Source organism: Protopterus annectens, chromosome 6.part1 (genome assembly GCF_019279795.1).
Source record: "Protopterus annectens isolate FY-2018-M chromosome 6.part1, PAN1.0, whole genome shotgun sequence".
Taxonomy (NCBI): domain Eukaryota; kingdom Metazoa; phylum Chordata; order Ceratodontiformes; family Protopteridae; genus Protopterus; species Protopterus annectens.
Window position 1 is genome coordinate 80,618,991 of NC_056738.1, and position 22,049 is coordinate 80,641,039.

A 22,049-nucleotide genomic window follows, 5' to 3' on the forward strand; every position below is an offset into this window, starting at 1 on the left:
ATGAGGAGTATGACTTTCAGAGCAATTTGTCTTCAGATTCCCATTGGGAGGACTATCTTTTTTGATACTATTGATAGAATGAGAAACATTTTTCAGTGGGAGTAGAAGGAAATTCCAAAATCTCATATGAGATATTCTGAATTATTACAGGATAATTTGCCACAACCTGTTCCTATTCCTCATAATTTATTAGCCTTAGAAGATGCCTTTTTGCTGCTAGTTACTCCCCTGACACTCAGGCTCCTGGGCCTAGAAAACCAGGCAGGTGGTATAATGTTGCTCAAATAGAGTGATGCCTCTTTGCTAATCCAAGGGCAGATCCAGTTGTAATTTCTTTGGCTAAAGCTGCCTCTACTAAGCACATTTCAGCAGCTAATATTGTACCTTCTGATAAACTGGGCAGACCCTTCGATAATTTTGGAAAGAAAGTTATGCCTCTTACACCTCGGTCTTCAGGGTTATAAAGTGTCAAGCCCATATGTCTAGATTTCTGCCAGCCCTTTTTGATAATATGAAGAAGTTAGTTTCAAACCATCCTTCATCAGAGGCTAAAACCTTTCTGAATTTCATGTTGTCTTCTATATTTCAGGTTACAAAATACACTTCAAAATGTGCATAGGATACTGCAGATGCAGTGACTAGATCAGCTGCTACAGGTTCTGTAATGAAGAAATATGCTTGGTTGCAGTCTAAGAATTTCCCAGAGGCTATTCAAGCAGGAACTCTTAATAATTCTCTGACTAAAGAACTTTTATTTAGCCACTTTTCTATGGAAGATCTCAAAAGGTTTGAGGAAATGAGAATGTTAATTAAACGACTCATCCGTTTTTCAGCTTTTCTTTCAGAAGTATTTCAGTACTTTTTCTCCCATTGTAGGTCTGTCTTTCAAGGGACAAACTTCACTTTTCAAAAGGGCCTAGGCAAGCAAAATTTCAAAAGGCAGTGGCTGGGGCAGTACAGAAACAAAGGGACTTCCTCTCACAACTTTAGAAAAACTAAAAAAAAAAAACAGACTGACTGTAGGCCCCTCAGTTTCCCCTCCCCATCCTGGCAGGGTTGCCAACCAGTTCCACACTCTATGCCTTCATCTCACTCTTTGTTGGCAAATTACTTCAGATTCTTCAGTTCTGAGAATCATTCACAAGGGTTACAACTGACAGTGGGAATACCTTCCCTGAATTCCAGGAGATTCTGCCACCCACTTCATTCCAATCAAGCCCCACTTTTCTCTCCTATTCTACATTGCATGTTGCCTTAGGGAAGAGTAGAACCTGTGCCCCTTGATGTGAAAGGGATGAGTTTTTATTCCAGGATGTTTTGGTATGCAAGAAGGAAAAGGAACCTGGAGACCTTTTCTAGAGCTTTCTTTCCTAAACCTTTATATCAAAGTTCTGAAATTCAAAATGCAATCCCTTCGAACTGTTTTGTCGCTCATCTCCCCTGGCAGTATTCTAGTAACCTTAGATTTAAAAGATGCTTATCATCACATTCCAGTCCTCAAAGATTTCAGGCAGTTTTGGGATTTTTCTGTCTGGTTTTTTTTTTTTGTCTTACCCTTTGGGGTATCTGCAGCTCCAAGAGTATTCATAAAGTGCCATTCTCTGATGATTGCCTATTGAAAGTTGCAGCGTAATCACATTTTTCTGTAACTAGACGATAGCCTGATAATGACATATTCCTGTGAAGCTTGGCAAAAAACATTGACCTGGGTAATAACTTGTTACTCAGTCTTGAATTTTAACCTAACTGAGAAATCTTTCACTCCTTCCACCAGGACAGTGTTTCTATGATGTCTTCTGGATGCATCCCTAAGGATGTTTTTTCTTTCTCAAAACAAGGTGGTCATGGACTTCCAAGATGGCTGCACACTGATCAACAGCCTAATCTCTGCTCTCCCATTGTGAAAAAACAAATTGAGAAATAAGAGCTAGTAATTATGCCAGTTTGAGTAAAATTCAGTTACTGGACAGCAAAGAAGAAATTTAGAGAACCTAAAAAAAGCAATTAGAAAAGGTGAAGAGAAAACACTGACTGGAAAGAATCCTGCAGCTGTTCAAACACATATCTGTCTCACCAACATGTCTTATTTATGTACGAGATATGGCTTCCATTAATTTAGACTAAACAATAAATTAAATGTACTTAGAGATGATTAAAATAAATGAACAATTGAGAGTATATCAACTCAACAAAAAATCTGGAAAAAAACAGAATAAGCTTTAACTAGCTATTCAGATGAGCTGATAAAACTGCAAAAATCAGAGGATGAAATGAATAAAAGTTTGGCTGAGTATGAGACTTCTGAAGAAAAGCTTTTTTCAAAAAATGGTAGAGTTAGAAGACAGAGTTTGCAGAGAAAACCTGAGATTTTCTGCTATATCAGAAAAACTGAAAGGAACATATGTTCATAGGTATATACTACGCTAATGACTACTCAGGCATTTATAAGTCTAGCCATGAAATCCAACCCATCTGTGTCCCTGTGTATCATGGAAGTTGGTTAGGAGGGGGTATGTTAGTTAGGAAGCTTGTAGAGGTTATGTGTGTGGGGAGTATGTTAATTTAGGCATTACTGTCTGCTTTTGTATAATAGAGACATGGGGGTCAGAATCAGGGTGAATTTCTGATTTCCCATGCACTGGTCAAGGTTACACTCAAATAGGGTTAGGGATGGCCTCTGCTTCACATGGAGGGGAAAATGGGAATCCTCTGAAACACATATTTGTCTCACCAACATGTCTTATTTATGTCACAAGCAAAATTGAAATCCTTGGATCTAGTAGTTCTGTTGCTGTTCATTTTGCAGATGTGCAACAGATCCATCAGAGCTGGAGCCAAAGATGCCTTGTATGCCAGGCATAGATCAGCTCCCAGTAATCTGTACGAGACAGAATATAGAAACAGGTGATCCATATAGGTTGATGTCTTTATACTCTGGATTCTCCTGGTAAGAAACTTTTGTGGGCAGTCCAGCTGGTGTATATGTCTGTTCAGGTACATGCCAAAGGTGGCATTATACTCAATGATGGGTCTGACAAGGGACAAATAAAGTGGCACTATGACTTCCTTGGAATTGGATGTCATGCCCTTACTTATAAGCTGGACAACATAGAATGATTGTCTTACTATCTTGGCCACAGATGATTGCCTACAGATCCTTGACTGCTGGGTCAACTCTTAGGGGGGGGGTGTCTTATTGATGGAGTAATTAGCCTCACTGGCAGTTCTCCCAAAAGGCATCACAACGCATTTCTTGGCATTGAGTTTTAAACCATGACTTTGGCACTGGTTATTTGTCTGTGTTAGACCCTCTTGTAAGACCTTTGTGTCATGGGGGAATCTGTGATAGCTTCTAATTTGAAGTTATCTGTGAACTTGGTCAACCGAAGGCCCTTGACATTAGTCTTTACCTCCAAGAAGTAGGTGCCAAATAGGAGTGGTCTCAGCATAGAGCCCTGAGATACCCTCGGGTGACCAGCCTCTTAGTGGTGGTGGTGGTTGTATCACCAATCCTGATTTCCTGGGTCCTGTTTATGAGGCAAATGGCAATCCATCAGGTTATGTATTGTTTATGCCCAGTTTTGTGAGTTTTTCAACTATATCTGAGTGGGGTACTGCAGTGAATGCTTTTGCTAGGTCTAGGTAGGCAGTATGCACTGTTTTCCCCTCATCCATTGTATTGGTAACCTTGTCGAAGTCCACCAAGTTTAGTAGGTATGACCTTCCCTTGACAAAGCTAAACTGGGATGGGTCCAGTGTCAGACATTTGTTTATGCCTTTGTTGATCACTTCCATGATAATTTGTTCTGTGGATTTGCATATTAGACTAGTCAGAATAATAGGTCTGTAGTTTCTAGGGTCGGTTAATGGCTTGTCAAATCCCTCTGGACTCAACATTTACATCTCATTTTTTTAGCTTCCACTGCTGGGGTTTATGAAAAGATAAATGATGGGGCGGGTAGATCAGTTGGCTTTGAACCCATGAGGCAGTTGCACAGTCAGTGACAACAGATGACTCAGACTTCACTTAGGGAATCATTCCAAAAGGGATAAAGGTGTAGGCTCTATGGAATGAGCAGGATAGGTCAAAACACATAAATATAAAAGAAAAAGTAGCTCTAATATATGTTCTCAAATCTCTAAACCATCTTCAGATTTCAGGTCCTTTACAAGTCATCACAGAAAATACCACAGTGGTGTGGTACATAAACAGGGAGAACCTAGTTTTATCCCAATACAGTCTTACTATGGCTATATGAGATTTAGCAACTCAGTTCATTTTATATCTCCAATCAATCTACATGCTGTCAGAGTAGAACATTGTAGAAGACAAGCTAAGCAGTATCAGAACAGACCCTAACAAATAAATGTTGCATCCAAGGGTCTTCTGTGAGGAAGACCTCAAGACGATCTGTTTGCCTCTAGCCACAACAGTCAGCTAAAGAAATTCTGCTCCAGGACTCTATACACTAAGGCCTGGAAGACAGATGCATTTTCATTCCCCTTGACATGAATGTTCCTCTATGCCTTTCCTCCATTTCCCTTTAATTACTAGAGTGCCTTTAAAGATCCAGAAGGACTCCTTGAAGATTATAGTGGTAGCCCCCCTCCTTTTTGGTCCAGGCACCTAAATGGCCAAGGGCAAATACCACAAGCTTCATGAAAGACTGGACTTACTCACACAGGATAGGGGTTGTTTGATACATCCCATCCTTCGGTTCCTTCAGCTGACTGCCTGGATGAAAGAGTTTTAATTCCTTTTAGACTCTTTTTTTTTCTGAGAAAATTCTAAAGGAGGCTAAGTGAAAACATGCATCAGGTTCTAAGAAACCCTCTACTTGGAAATCATATTTTGGAAAGTGAAGAATATTTTCAAGTTGGAGTCTATCTAAGAACCAGGACCCTTTTCAGGCCAAGATGCTTCTGGTTCTTCGATATTTGTTTGGGTTATTATCTGCTGGCCTTTCCATCTCTTCCATTAAGAATCATCTATTGGCCATTTCTGCTTGTCTGCCCTTAGACCCTTCCTTTCTGCTTTACCTCAAGTAAAACAGCTTTTAAATGGGGTTTTAAATATCCATCTACATGTTAACCCTATTGCTCCTTCTTGAGGCCTTAATTTTGTACTAGAGAAACTTAACGTAGTTTGCTTTTGAGCCCATGTATTTGGCTGAATTAAAGCTCATATCCTGGAACATAGTTAATTGCTCTGACTTCTGTCAGAAGAGTGTCTAAGTTGCAAGCATTAATGGTGAGCCACCCCAATCACATTTTTCATAAAGATAGGGTCACTTTGAAAATGAACCACTAATTTATGTCTAGTTCATTTCTGAGTTTAGTCTGAGACAAGCCATTAATCTCTTTGTTTTCTTTCCCGAGCAGAAAGATGACGTTGACAGATGTCTGCATACTTTGGATATCCAGAGACAATTCAGATACAGTTTTGTCAGAACCAAAGCCTTCAAGATTGCTGATAAGTTGTTTATTTACTATGAAGGTAAAACAAAGGACAAGTTGTGTCAAAACAGATGTTTCTAGATGGTTGTCCCAAGCTATTGCCTTTTGTTATTCTCACCATAAACAGACACTTCCAAGCAAGGTCAGGGACCATGTCACTAGTGCTGTGGCTATTTCTGCAGCTTTTTGGAAAGGGCTGGAGTCTAAAACTTTTCTAGAGCTGACAGCTTAGTCAGCTGTACATACCTTTACCAAACATTACAAACTTGATTTCTTCTTTACATCCAGGGCAGGCTTCGTTAGGGCTGATCTCCAAGGGCTCCTGGATTGTGCACCATTTTCCTGCTTAGCTTTAGTATTCATCCTATATAGCATAGGCTACTGCAGCAGTGATCTGATGAAGAACATAATAAAGTTGTGCAAATAATCTTACCGTATCCATAAATGTTAGAATAAATCACTGATGCAGTAGCTGCTCTCACCTTCCAAGCCACAGATTATGATTATTGTTAGCCAGGGTGTGTTTTCTTTTTTTTTTTTTTTTTTTTTTTTTTATCATCAGGGCAAGAAAGCTCAGAAATATCAATCCTGTAGCTTCTACTTAATCCCTAAGCTCCTTGCACAGGTCAGTAGCAATGGTGCTACCAGCAAGGAGTCTCTGGCAGCTAGGTACCAAGTGTCAACTGCACAGAATGTGGGTGGTCCAGGGTTCAATCTCTAGATAAGGACCAGAGTTTTCCTTGACTGTTGAGCTGTCTTTATTCATTAAGTATTACAATTTCCACCTTTAAGTGGTAAATAAAACCTCCAAACCACAGTCTGCAATACTTGAAATGTATTTGAAATGAAACAAGTTGATACTACACCTGGATGACTATGCTATTTAGTTAAATAAATGTCCCTATTTTCTTTGAATTTATTGTTATAAATCGTACCAAATTTTATGTTTATCCCTCTTGTTTTTACCATTTTTTTCTTCTGTGTATGCATGTGTGATGAATATGTGTGTAACTTATTTGCTTGACTATACAACTAGGTGACCTATAAGCCTATAAAATTAGTACACCTGTTAGGAGACTGTCTTCTTTAGTCAACTGTGATGTTAGTGAAATGAAAGCTATGTACTCAGATCTGGTTGGATCTGATCTCGACACCTTATACCAGTATATAGGATTTCAGAGCTCTAACTGCTCCCCTACCCACAATTCCCTCCTCCTTGCTGATTTATCTCAGATTGAGTTTGCTGACTTATTCCAAATGATCTAAAATACTCTTAGAAAGGGATTAAAAAAAGGAATATTGTACTTCATCTACTATAGATAGAGGAAAGTGGAACAAGAGACAGACAGGGTCCCAACAAGGTCTGATTAATCTCAATAAGAGAAAAAAAATGACAATTTGAAAGGGGGAAGGATGGAGGAGAGTTAAACCAGATAAAAATAAGCCAACACAGATTTACTGTTATGGTAAGTACATAATTTTTCAGTCCGATATTACCTTTTTTCATCTGATTCAACACGTGGGACACATTCTCAAGCTACCCAAATAAATATATATATATATATATATATATATATATATATATATATATATATATATATATATATATATTGTAGACTAAGTCACTGCTGCACATATATCGCTGACAGGTAATCTTTTTGCAAATACTGTTGAAGCTGGCATCACTCTGGTTGAGACAGCTATAGGTTTAGAATATAAGAGCAGCCTTTTTGACTTATAAACAAAGCAAATGCAATCCACCAGCCATCTAGAAATGTACCTTTAGACACATGCTGTCCTATTTTTGTCTTGGAAAAGGTTATAAATTGGTCTGATTTTCTAAAGTCTTCAGTTTAGTGTAAGTTGAACCTGAATTGTCTATGGACATATAAGGTATGTGGGGTGTGTTCTCCCTTGTTAGCAAAGTTTGGAAAGAACACTGGCATATTAATTTGTTGGTTCAGGTTGGATTTTGAAGTCACCTTGGGAAGGAAGGAGGGATTTATCCTCAGTGAAACCCCACAGAGTGGTTTGTATGAAAGTGCTTGTAGTTACAAAACTTGTTTTGCTGATGTAAACTAAAAAGATAGTTTTGCAAGAGAGGAATTTTAGATCTGATGAAGCTGCTGGTTCAAGTTTTTTTTGTGTCAAAGACTGAAGTAAACCTGTACCATCCCAGTGAGGGAATGGCTCACGAATAGGAGGTCTTAATAAAAATGGTCCTCTAAGAAAAGCCTTGGTCACCTTAAAAGATGCAATAGATGAATCATTATATCCTATGTGAAAATTTGAAATAGTGGCCATCTGGATTTTAATTGCAGAATGACTGGAACCTCCTATAAAAAGTTCAGAAAGAAAATCCAGAATCACTAGTAGAAAGGCTGAATGGGGGTCTGACCCCTTTGAAGATTCCCACACAGAAAATCTTTTCCATTTGCTTTTGTAAGTCTTTTTGGTTGAGTCTTTCTGAGATGAAGAAATTATGGGGACTACAGTGGAAAAAAGCCTGCCATCCTGGCATCTTTGGCTATAGTTAAAATTGGAGAGACCATATAGTTTTTTTTGGGTGGGGGACTGGAGATCCAGTAGAGGCATCCTGGAAGAGTGACTAAAGAGATTTAGGGTGGGATCCAGAACCCATGGTGGGCGCAGTAGATGAGGCCAAAAAAGGGGAACCATATCTGTCAGGGCCAAAACTGGACAATGAGGATTATCCTGGTCTTGCACCTCATGGCTTTTTGGATGAACTTGGTAAGAAGAAGATTAGATGGAAACGCATAAAGGAGATCTGGAGAGTCAAAAATGGACCAGAGCATCTCTCTCATGACTGTCCCTGTGGAGGGTTGAAGGTGAAATAATTGCTGCATTTGTTGTTGAGGTAGGAAGGAAAGAGGTTGCAACAAGGTTAGCCACAGTGGCCGAAAATCTCCGTTGCTATTGTTTGTTTGGGGGACCACTCACAAGGCAATAGTATAGTTCTGCTTAATCTGTCCACTAGTATATTGGACATCCTAGGAATATACATTGCTACCAGAAAGTGGTTTGAAGACATCACCCACTGCCAAACTTGCCTGGCTTTCTGGCAAAGAGGTACAAATGTGTTCCACCTTGTTTGTTGATCTACCAAACTACTGACATATTGTCTGAGTGGATGGCAATCACATCCTTGGGTAGACAGTCCTGAAAGGCATGCAGCACCATGAAAACTGCTGTTATTTCCAAAACATTGATGGGAAGTTCTGCCTTTGTTGATGACCACATCCCTTGAACTGTCTTCCCTTCAAAATACCCTCCCACTCAGAATAGGTGTATCTATGATGACTGTGGCCTTGAGAGCAGGTGAGAAAAAGATCTGCCCTGCACAATTGACTGGGACGTAATCCATCATTTTATGTGATTCCTGCATACCTCAGTAAGATGAATTTGGGTGTGAAGAGGCTGAAATTTTTGTGACCATTGTACTGCTAACATCCACTGTAGGATTCTCATGTGATATCTGGCTAATAGAATCAGTGTGATAGAAGAGACCATTAGCCCTAAGAGAGGTAGAATGAGTCTTGCTTGGGGCTGAGGGTGTTGCATCACTTAAATGGCTACAGACCTTAATGACTGAACTCTTGGAAGCGTGAGTTTCACAATTTGTTGGACTGTGTCTATCTGGCACCCTGTAAATTCTATGTTCTGAATGGGAGATACTTTGCTGTTCTTGTGACTGACTGAGATCCTCAATTTGTTTTCAAGATTGAGAAGAAAGTTTGATGCTGTAACTGCCATAATCTTGATGAACACCCAATGGGCTGTGACGAGACCTAAAGGCAGTGCTCTGAATTGGTAGTGATTGGCTCCCAACCAGAAATGGAGAAATCTCCTGGATTGCCTATGAATTTTGATATGATAGTAGGTATCCTGGAGATGTATAGAGCACATCCAATTGTTCATCCTCAGTAGAAGTAGAATGGACTGCACTGTGACCATCTGTAATTTTGTCTGAAATATTGATTTAGATTGCTGAGATCCAGTACTGGTCTGAGGTCCCCTGTCTTTTTTGTAATTAAAAATAACCTGGAATAGACTCTGGATTCTAACTGGTCTGGGGGGACTGGTTAGATAACTCTTTTGTTTAGCAGCTTTAATACCTCTGTTGTAGCAGATTCCAACTGATTGGGTGGAGTATCACGAATCTTTAATCTTTTCTTTGGAGAATCTAAAAAGGGTATTGTAGAACTTCTGATAATAATCCTAAACAACCATGAATCAGAGGTTATGGTTTACCAGGCTAACAGGTGTAAGGAGTAGTGTACCCTGATTGCCTCCAGAGAACAGCAATCAAGCAAGCATTCAGGGATGCTGGTAAAGTTTTTCAGTGAAGGGCTCAAAGAAAACTTGATTTTGCAGCTACCTCTGCCTCGCTAATGGCATTCAGTACGATTGCCTCTTCCTCTGCCTTGGGGAGGTCTATTCCCAGGAGTATCCTGGTGAGAACCTTGAGACTTTTTGAATCACATTTTTCTACCTCCTCTCTGATTCCTATAAAAGGATCTTTGACGAGTAAAAAAATTGGATTCCCATGGCAGACAAGGTCTGCCATATTGTTTACTCCTGGTAAATATTTCTTTTACCTTTGGTTCAAACAAGATGGAACTATGGTATGGGGCATTTATAAAGGATGCCTTGAAGCTCTCCACAAAATAGCATAACCATATCCAGGCATTGCTTAGCATGTCAATACCTGTGGTGGCTGCCCTTAATATACCATCAGGTGTGTTATATAGAAGTTTCATGGCCACATTTGTAGAAGATTGCAGGGTAGACATTTGGGCGTCCACCATCTTTTGGACATTCATAAGTAAACTGCTCAAAAGAGACTTGGGGAACTCTGGTCAAGTTTCTCTGGGAATGTGTTAGGTGGGATAGATAGTTCAGCACTCAAAGTGCAAACGTTGCTGAAGCATATGTCCATTTCCACAGTCTGTTCAACACCCTTGACTCTCTGTTGGGAGGGATCGACAGAGGAACTTTCTTCAAACATTCCTTTTTTGTAGCTGTAGCTACCACCATAGCATCTACTGGGAGGCCCTTGGACCAATGTTTCCTATCCTTAGAGACAACTAAAATCTTGTACAGTTTTTTTGGGAATAGGCTCTGCCACACCAGGTTCCTTCCAAGTCTTCTGAGCATCAAGCTCTATTAAGGCATCAGGAGGTAGGACCACCCACGGTATGGAATGGAGAGGTCCAAAAGCTTCAAGAAACACAGACTGATCAGACGAAGGAGTTTCTGTGGATCATCACTCTCCCCCTGGTTTAATCAATTCCAGAATATCTCCAAAGCAGACATCTTTGGGGGGATCATAGGGAACCTTCTCCATCATCTAAGTTGATGTATTTTGTGACAGCTCAGGAGAGGAGTCTATATGCTTCCACTTGCATACCCTTTTCTGGGGAATATGTCTCAGAACCTCTGATGGAGATACATCTGAGTCAGATGGGGAACTCGAAGATCAAGCAGTCTTGAAGCTGATTGAGTCTGCCTGTCTCTGTTGACCTGAATGAGAGAAAGGAGGTACAAAATCCTATGGGAGTTGGGATGGATCTGAACTCATTCCACACACCGTTCTTCCTGGTCCAGTGAAGGCCCTCTCCATAGCCTCATAAGCCAACTCAGTTAATGGAACCAAGGAAGAACTTTTCCTATTAGCAAAGTCTGTAGCTTTTATTACTCCAGAAATGGATGGCTCTGAGATGGGCCTTGGAAACAAGCTATCTACAGCCAAAGCACTGAAGGGAAGGGATGGCTGTGAAAACTGCCCCATTGGTGCCCCAATTTTTCCTGATCTGAAGGCAATGGTGTTGAGAAAGTGAGGCAAGAAGTCAAAGTTGAAGTCTCCAAGGCTATTGGCTCAGATGCTAGTATGGAGGAGGGGTTCAGATCATACCTCTCAACCTCTTAATGCAAGAAATCTGGACAAAGCCAGACAAAATGGGGGAGACAAAGGCCCAAAAATAGTGACTTATATTAAATATTACTCTTATAAACTTAGAAAGTTGCTAGAGTAACAGGCTTTGTTTTAACATACATTTTCTTAAAGATTTGATGTCTGAAACTCAAATGTATGCCATTATTTAGTGACTCAAATTTCAGATCAGTCCAATGATTTGCCAGAAAACCACAAATTTTATGAGGAATAAACCAAAAATATTAGCCAAAAATCTGGATATTTTGTGAAAATCTGGTCATTTGAGAGGTATGATTCAGACCCATATGAGTCAGCTCCAAAAAAGGAGACAGCATTGGAACAAGTATGGACTGGTCCTCTCCTCAAGGATGGGGTAATCTATGTCCTCAGAAATGTTCTCATCATTCAGTCGACATCAGTTTTGGTTAGCCTTCTGGTGCACTGACCAGACCTCAAAGATGAAGCTAGAGATGATGGTCTTAAAGGTAGGTTTTGGAGTATCAGATAATGAAGTCTGGGGCTGATCAGCTCCAGAGAAAAAAGGTTTATGGGGAGGGAGTTCAGACCTTGGTTGCAGTTGGATTCAACTGCCTTGATAACTTAGGTGCCAGACCCAGAATTGCACTTGGATCCGGAGACCTTTTATTCAGTTTCTCTGTCCGTTCTTCTTGCCTGTTTTCAATCTGTTTTTCTTTAAGCTTCTTTAAATTTGTCTCTTTCTCTTTCTTTCTCTCTTTCTTTTTCTTTAGGTCATTCCTTCTCTTTTTCCCTCTTTTTAGCAGAAGAATTAGAGGTGGAAGGTGCCTTGGATTCAGTAAACACCCTGGACTTGTGTCTGAGGGGGAAGAAATCCCTTAAGAATGAGTTTTTCTTTTCTGCCATGAAGAGTTCTGGTGTCAAAGGCAGCAAATATACTACAGATATCCTGCAAATGGGAAGGACCTAAGCAGTACACACAAAGGGAATGGTATTCTTGGGGGGTATCTTGCATCTACAGGCCAAACACCCTTTGATTCCAGTGGACTTCTCAGACATCAGATCAATTTTAAAACTGTAAGAACAACACCAATAATAATAGTAACAACTATGCTGAAAAAAACTATAAAACAATTATGTATATAAGAGATAATAATAACAGTCTTACTTAACTAAAGCCTGTAAGATCTATAATAAAGTCAGTAAAATATTATATACTGAACTACTAACCTATGACCTATAAAAACATACCAGAAAGTTCTACCTAGTGCACTCATGAAAAAATTCTATCTAAAGAAGAAATTTAACAAGCCTAATAATCTATCCATCTATCTATCTATCTGTCTATCTATCTAACTATCTATCTATCTATCTAGGTTTACTTTTATATCATCGATCACACTTCGTCGACCGGCCCCTTAATCGACTCATTTAAGCGAACCAAAACCGTGAAAAATTTTAAATGTCGAAAATATGTAGAATTTCAACATTTCCGGCCGCGCCACACATCCACACCAGTGCTACCATGGGTCAAAAAAGGGCGAGGTTTTGTCATTCGCTTATTCGGAATTCGACATTGGAGACGTTCACACTTTGGTATTTGCAGAAGTTGTTTTGCTCATATTGGGATCGACCATGTAAAGGTAAACGATATATCTACTATCCTAAGCTAACACTATTCTAAAGGGAGGAGGAAGCAGAGAATCGAGTAATAATTTTCACTTATTGTGAAAAAAAAGGTGGTGCTCTCAGCAAACAAGTCTAGTTTGTCAAGCAGCAAACAAGATCTGAGGTAAATCAGCTGGAAGAGAGAATTGTAGATAGAGAAGGAGTCAGAGCTCTCGGATCCAATACTCTGGTATAAGGTGCCGAGGTTGGATCCGAATGGATCTGACATCCCAAATGTTGAAACAGACAAAAATAGACAACACTGGATCCTTTGTTGTTGAATTTGCTGAGGTTGAGTAAAGTGCAATTTTATAGCTTATTTTAGTAAAAGTTATGTAGTTGTGCAAATAATATTGTTTACATTGGGTGTTTCTGTTTTGTATGTTTAGAAATGAGCCTGGAACACATCTGTTAATATAAAGGCAATATGTATTGTGCCTGCATCTTATCAGAGATGACCCCTTAATGACACGCCTGTGCTACATGGCTTCAGAATTCCATTGGCTTTTACAATGCTGGGTCTTTACTGCAATTTTTACTGAATGGTTTGTCTGTGTGACCTTTTTTACCCTTTGGTTTTGGATGTTATTTGAAATAGTTTTCAGGCACCTTAATGTTTATGAACATCAGTGTAGGTTCTAAGATCATGGCATGTATACAAAAACTAGGCAGACTTGCTAAGAGACCTTTTGAGAGAGTTGACTTTAATAGCCTGAATGTACCCATAAAAACCTGAAAAATAAAAAGTCATGGGCATTCAGAAGCCATCTAGCTGAAAAACAGGGAAGTCCTTTATGGTTCATTTGCATATATCCCATGGACCTCCACTATAGGAAGTTTAAGTTGTTACACAGTGAAGACGCTAGCTTGGCTTTGTCTTTCTTGCAGTTTGCACTGAATGATTTGTCTGTCAGGGCTTTTTACCCTTTGGTTTGGATGTTTTTGGGATATTTTACAGCACCTTAATATTTATGAACACCAGGCTTGCTTTTAAGCTGCATGTTTCTGTGCTATACTTAAGTAAGCTATTTATTGTGTATTAATTAGAGGGGTCATAAAAAGGTTGAAATACGTGATGTCTATTGCTGCTATGGTGTTTGGCTTTAGTAGTGAAAACACAAGTATGTTATTACATATAAGAGGTTTAAGGTATGTAATTGAAGATTATTGTTAATTTGTGTGTGTGTGTGCATATATATATATATATATATATATTTATATTTATATATGGGTCTACTTCTGTTTATCAAAAACTCACATTTTTGAAAAACAGAAGATTGAACCCACTTTAGCGAAAGTGCACTTAAAAGAAAGTGCACTTTCGTGAAAGCCGATTCACAAAAGCATGGTACAGTGATGATAAGGAAATATATCCTTTACCCCACTGTAGTATGATTTCAGAGTTAGTATATTTATTGTTTTTGCTGATTCAGTGAATCATCTTTCGTGTTTTTGCCGATTCAGTGAATCATCTTTCGTGAAAGCGCACTTTTGTTTAAGTGCATGTTCGCTAAAGTGGGGTCGATCTTCTGTTTTTTTAAAAATGTGAGTTTTCAATAAACAGAAGTAGACCCCTATATGTATATATGTATATATATATATATATATATATATATATATGTGTGTGTGTGTGTGTGTGTGTGTATCATATATAGTTGTCATTCGTTAGGTTGACAGGTTTTTGTGGATTTAAAATGTGCAACAGTACAAATGTGTGACTTCACATTTGTGTGAATATCCTTTGGTTGAATTCAAGCTTTATATAGTTTAAGTACAAAGGATTGTGTAAGAAAATGAATGTTTGACAAGTCCTCTCCTGTTTGGTATCTACCTCTCTGAAGTACAGGCTAACAGAGAAGGTCTTTGGCTAACAAAGTTCGCAGATGACTGCAAACTAGGAGCCACAATCAAAACTCCTAACGATGTGGACATCCTACAAAAGGGCCTCACTGAGACAGATGCCTGGTGTCAAAGCCATGGGCTCAAGCTCAATGCCAAAAAGTGCATTGTCATCCCTTTTGGTAAAAACTCTGTACCCATGAACTACCACATAGGCAGTAGTCTACTTAACACCGAAAGTGTGATAAGAGACCTTGGGACACAGGTGGACAGTAGTCTCTCCTTTGATAATCACATCGCCACAGTAGTCAGGACATCTTCCTATGTGGAACACCTCATCACAAAAGGTCTCTCATCCAGGAAAAAAAAGGTCATTCTTCCCCTCTACTCATCATTCTTTAGACCCATTATAGAGTACAATGCCCCTTTTGGTATGTACCTCATAAGACATCTACAACAACTGGAAAGGTCACAGATATACCTCACAAAGAGGATTACTGGCCTCAAACAGATGCCCTACGCAGACTGTCTAAAAAAACTCCAGCTTTACTCTGTCACATATCGCCTACTCAGAGGCGATCTCTGCCTAACATACAAAGCTATGTCAAACCCAGAGCTGTTGGACATGCTCCACGTAAAGAAATGCCAATCCCTCCAAGCTACACGGTCTGGGGACCTAAACCTTGTCACCACAATAAACAGAACATGCTGGAGGAATAGATTCTTGTCCCAGAGACTTCCCATACTCTGGAACAAGCTACCTATCTATATCAAACAAAGCTCCTCATTAGCACTCTTCAAGAAAAATCTTGATGATTGGATGGGAGATAGGAAATTCACCCTGGGGAACACTTCTGTGGCTCTGCTTGACAGGGCCACAGGAAAATAATTTTCTTGGGTGGCAAAAGCCAGGGTACCATTTGATTAGGCTTATATAGGCTCTAGGGCCAATAGCCTAGTACCTACCTATGAACCTATAAAAGCTGCTATTTGTGAAAATGTGCAAGGTTGCATTATGCTGGGTAGTGTGTATGTGTGAATGTTTGCATGTTAGGGTTAGGTAAGAGGACAGATTTTGTGTTATGCTTGTTTGGTGTTGAGTGTGTTCCGTGTCCTTGTGCCTTGAATAGTGGTACTGTTAGGGAAAGGGTTTTTTTGTAACATACTATGTAGGTTTAGGGTTAAAAGCAGGGAAAGGGTTAGGGTTAGCACATATAAGTAAGGTGGTGCACAATACCTGCAGACCCAGCAAGGGGACATCAGCAGGGAGCTGGAGGGTGGGAGCCCACAATGTCACAGTGATCCTACTATCTGAACATCTACAACTATGGTCAGTACCCATACATTGTTGTACTAACTTCATCATTGGGATTACTGTTGCAGAGATTCATAATGTGAAGGAGAGGATACACTGCATTGTATTTGCAATCACCATTCATAATTGAATGGTTTACAGCATTCCATGCTGGACTGCGATAGCAAATCTAATCTTCTTCTTCTTTTTCCTGAAAGGATGGTCAATGTCCAATCTGCAGTGTTTGGGTAATGAGTGAGTGGACATCCTGGTAGCTGACCTGTATTTTGGACAGAAGCAGTCTGGAGGAAGGCAGAAGTGTTGACAGATGACTTGGTAGACCAAACCCTAACATCCCCTTTCAAAGTTGTGTGATATCTGTTTTATCACAAATGAATACAAGTGGATAGTAATTCACAAATATACACATCTGCTTTCCCTTAATGAGTTGCACAAACAGCTAATCCATCTGAAAGGTATAATCCTATTGTATTGCCCATAGCCAGCCTTAGGCATAGGCCAACTGGGAGGCCAACTAGGGTGCCGTTTTAGCAAGGGCACTTTTCCAGTATTTATTTATTTATTTTTTGTAGTCAAGAAATGTTTTTTTTTTAATGTGTGGAATGAATACAGGAAATACTGAAGAGTAAGACAAACTATGAGAAAAACAAAGAAAAAAATTAATCTGTATGGTGCAGGTAGACCAGATTGGGGACAACTGGGTGGTGTGAAGGGAGCTCTGTAGATCCCTTTTCCCTAGGGCACCAGTTGACCAAAGGATGGGCTTGGTATTGCCTAAGGTTCCTATGTACAGCCACTGTATTCAGAATTCTCTCGCCTTCAGCTTGCTGCTTTGGGAAGAAAAAATCTTCAGGAACTGCACAGAACTTGAGACATTTCAGAGATCACCCTAAAAATGATGGAGTGGAGTTTTTCAGTTACCTTGTCATTATAGAAGGTTTGCATAAGGGTCTCTGCATATTACTGCCTGCAGTTGACACACACTCCTGCCTGGAGTGAATGCTACTAGGAAAAGTCTTCCAAACCAGATACTTGAGCTCAGAAGTGCTGATAGACTCAAAAGAAGATACAGTCAATGTCTTAGTGATAAAATTCAACCCTTAAATCAGGGATGATATGTGTGTGGGTACCCTTGATGTTGGATCCATTTTAGTAACTGTTTGGATGTAGTATTTTAACTTCTAGTTAAAGAGGGTACTACAGGGGAACAAGCAGAAATGTTTAACAAGTACACCTTGATAGAGCAATAGACTAGATACTGGCTGAACAAATCTAAGCAATACTATAACAATTGAGGAAGTGAATATTATAATGGCTTTAAGACATTCTTCTCAAACCAGAGTGAGTATCAGGCCATTTGGATAAACACAAGTTTCATGCCTTAGGCCTTTTTATCTCTTTTAAGAAAGGCAGTACCTTATCTAAGGATAAGTAAGAGATTGGGAGAATGTGTGTATGTGTGTGCATTTGTGTGTGTCTCTAGGATGTTCAGTTGATGCATTTGGAGTTGGGATTTAACACCCTGTCTGGTCTCTCCAGTTTGTCAATAACTTGCAGTGGAGTAGCAATTCCATTGGCTATTCTAATGATATGGGTTAACTGACTAAAATAAACTTTGCTATTTGAGGGCTGTTACCATGATGTTTGCTTTTTCATTACTTTCCTTTAGTAGGACATTTGGAATGAGTGATATTAGTATAAATTGATGCATGTGTCCTTCAACCCACTCAAATGAGAAGGAATTTGGTGCGATTGTTCTCCATGAGGTAATCAGGTGCACATGTGGAGGAGGCAATGATTCATATGGAATGCAGATGGGTCTGTCTTTGGATGCTCATCATATTGATCACAGCTGCAGTAGCCTTAGCTATATCGGTCATATCCTACCAGGGATATAAAGCCAGCCAGCTTCCAAAGCTTCAGGGCACCTACCACACTCCCAAACTGTCATGCAGCTCAAGGTGAGCTGACTGAAAGACAAGTTTGGGCACAAAGCCCTTTAGACTTTACTGCCATGAAGAGTATGCTCCTGTGAGGCTTTTGAGGACCGAAAGTCAGCTTGCACTTTCCTTTCTGGGCAGATAATTTCCCTTTGGGGAGGAAACACTCCCATTTTCTTAATTTTGTTGATGTTTTATTACTTTCCTCTTCAGGGAAGTTATTTTAAAGCAATGAGTTTTGTGTTTTAGTGGACTGTCTGAAAGTGCTTAGTGTTTAATGTGTTTTTGTTGTTAATAAACTCTCGGCTGTTTTTTATTCATTTTTTATTTTATTTTTTTAGTTCAGTTTACACTGTTTGTTATGGACTGTCTGAAGACTGTAATGTACTTTTGAATTGAATGCTTGTTTTTTCAGTCAGTTTAATAGTGGTGTAAAGTAACTGAAAACATTTTTTGTGGAGAAATCATGCTTATTCTACCCTTTTTGGGGATAGTATAGTGTTTTAAAGTGCTTATTACTATGATTTTTCTGTGAAAAATAAACTATTTTGAACTGGTAGTGTTTACCGGCAATTGCTGCCTGTCTTCCCGGGAAAAACGTACCATTTTTGGCTTGACCATGAAACAGACTACTGATCCCATGGTTGGTCTTTCTTCCAGCCACAAGAAGAAAAAAATTAAGTAAACAGCCTTGCCACCACAGCTGGGTAGCAATTTGCTTCAACTGCAGATGGGTGACTCTGCTGTGATGATTTGTTGTACCTCAGACCACTCATCTTTTATCCTGAATCCCTCTGGTGTAACACCAACAGCCACTATGGACTGGGAGTTAGCCACATCCTCTGTGCCTGTTGAGGTCCCCTCAGTGGGCAAGAGAAAGCCATTCTTCTTGGTCTTGAGAGAGGGAACAGGGAGGTTTTACATGTTGTGTCAGAATGCTATGCCCATCCATGGGGACTCTGCTTCTGCCATTAGTAACACAACTGACCCCACGGTTCCTGTCAGAAAGCAACAGAAAACCAAGCATGTATCTATCCCTCCTAATTTTTCTTTGGATAGCAGTAGTTTACTGAGTCTGACTCAGGGTTTAATTCAGGCTATTGATCCGTGTTGTAAAGTAGTTTCTGTAAAGAAAAAGGGATACCTCTTTTCCTGAACAGATTCAAGATTCTGAATCTGAACAGGAAGATGCAGTGATGTATTCAGGGTTTTTCCTTAGATTTCTGATTCAGACTCAGAGGAGAGCTCAGTTTTTGATTCTACCTGTGGGGGTTTCTCTTTCTCTGATACTTTAGCTGGAATATTACAGTGCTTTCAGTGGGAGAATACTGAGGTTTTTAGTCCCCCAGAAAATACTATGAGTTATTACAGAAGGATTTTCCAGAACCTACACTCATTCCCCCTGTTCTGTCTGCTTTAGGGAATGTTTGTGTGTGTGTGTGTGTGTGTGTGTGTGTGTGTGTGTGTGTGTGTGTGTGTGTGTGTGTGTGTGTGTGTGTGTGTGTGTGTGTGTGTGTGTATACTACTGTCTGCAGTTTTCTTGATATTCAGACAGCTGCCCCTAAAAAGGCAGATAAGATGCATACAAATAAAGGAAATATTTAAAATCCTGTCTGGTGATTCATCATTTTATTTGAGAATGTCTCTCTGGTACTGTACAATGGGGATCTGGTTATTAGGTGCACTTATGCCCTAAGCAGAACACAGCATATATTTTTTTCCCTGAGTTTGTCCATCAGTCTGCTCTGTCCATTGTTCAGAAGACAGATTAACTCCATTATCACGTCAGGCCCATTAGCAGTCTATAAGGCAGTCAGTGCTGGGTCTGTCAGCAGATGCTTATGCAGGTATAGATGCTGCTCCTGCACACTATAAAACAGGCAGTTTATTAGAAGTTGGAGTCTGAGATTCAGGTACTAATCAGGTGCTATGAAATGTGCATTCAAATGTCTCTATCACTGGTGGGTGGGGGGGTGTCAGGGACTCCAGTTGCTTGATGCCTAATAAATGTATACATTTCTTCACGGATGAGAAGAGTTCCTTATATCCCTTTTAGAGCAACATCATTCATAAGTTTTGATGTGTACTAAAAGATACAGTTGTGAAACATCAAGAACACAGAAACTCCTTCTCATCAGTATCAAAGTCTAAGAGTGATTACTGAATCTGTCTTGAGTATGTCGTGTTCCTCATCATCCCTTGACCAAAATGAGTCTAAGGCAGTTGGGTGTTCTTTCTGCTTTTGTCCTCAAAAGCTGAAGGGTTTTATTCCAGAGAAGATCTGGTACTACTTTGTATAACGGCAAAATATTCCTAGGCAAATTTCTTACAGTCGAATCCTGTATGTAAATCTTCAGACATCTGGAGGGCTAGTACCCACACCACTGATGTGAGGACCTCTGTTGCCTATGAGCTGGGAATCCTCCTCCGAGTATATAATAGTAGGTCTAGCCACGGATCTCCAGTCTACAGACACATGACCTGCGTAAGCCCCTAGCACAGAGTGTAATTCACTGAGGGAGCCACAGAAACTGGTGGAGTCCCTGAAGCCACATCTGCTATAGTTTTATGTGTAACTTATATCTCAGGTGACTGGAAGCTGATGTCATAGACCTAAAAACATCCTATATGAATCTAAGGTACCATGCTAGTGACTATCTTTGTTAGTGAAGAGGCATTTTTTATTGCACAATTCCTCTCTCAGTAGGTCTTTTAAAATAACTAGGACGACTCTATGAAGCAAATAACAATGTGTTCCTCCTGCACTTAGGGATGCAGATCTCATCCTTACCAGCTGCAGGTTCAGTTTGGCGCTAAAACTAGACCACATTTATTTTTTTCCATGTTTCTTGCTCCCCGCTAATTATTCTTCAGAGAAAGGCAATCTAGCAGATGAAAGTGATAACTTTTTCTGTTAGGTGAAGGCCTTTGGTTTCCTAGTTGCCTTTAACAATGCATTTTAATTAAAAGGTATGCAGTGCTCATTTGATTCTACAACAAAACAAACACTTCAGGTGGAGTCCTTAGCGAAAATCTACATACCTGTCAACAGTCCCTGATTTTGACTTATATTTTGCCCTGTCTCACAAATTGTTTGATTTTCTGGTAATCTCTGATGTTTACAGGCACATCTTACTGTTTTGAAAATGCATGTTGATTTAAAGCTTGTTGTTCTATTAATTTTTAAGTGATTTAAATTATTACTTTAAAATATCCCAGATTTTGTAACACTCCCACCCCCACCCCCATTATTGTCCAGAATTCTTGAGCACAGAAGTTTAGAGGTATGGAAATCTATCTTCAGCACTAGAGTTTGTTATTTATTTATTTTTTTTAGTATGACATCAATTTAAAAGTGCATACAGGGAAGTAGAAAATACATAAAAAACACATACTTACATAATAACTAAAGTAAAATCAAAGAAGTAGTTATTACAGACAAAAGTTGGAAGTAGAAGTGGACACTGAAATAGTAATATAATCCAAGTGAAACCGGCATGAGCTGCACTATCGTTTATAAATTCATTTATTTAACATGAAAGTCTGACTGGGACAGAACCCATTTTCAGTGGTGGCCCAGAGAGATACACTCCATGTGCATGTCTTATGTGGGAGGAAACCAGTGCACCCAGAAGAAACCCACCCAAATACAGGGAGGCTATACAGACTCTACACAGAATGCACCGCAGCCAAGAATTGAACCAGAGAACTTCTTCCTATGAGGCAACAATGCTAATCACTGCACCACTGTGCCACCATTGTTGATATGGCTATGACTTAAGAGAGTGACCTTTTGTCCCTACAGTGTCTAAATATTTAAAGGTCTGGTTGGCTGGATTATGGATGGCCACTTCCAGCTGAATCCCATTCATAGTATAAACTCTCTGTAGCACTTTAA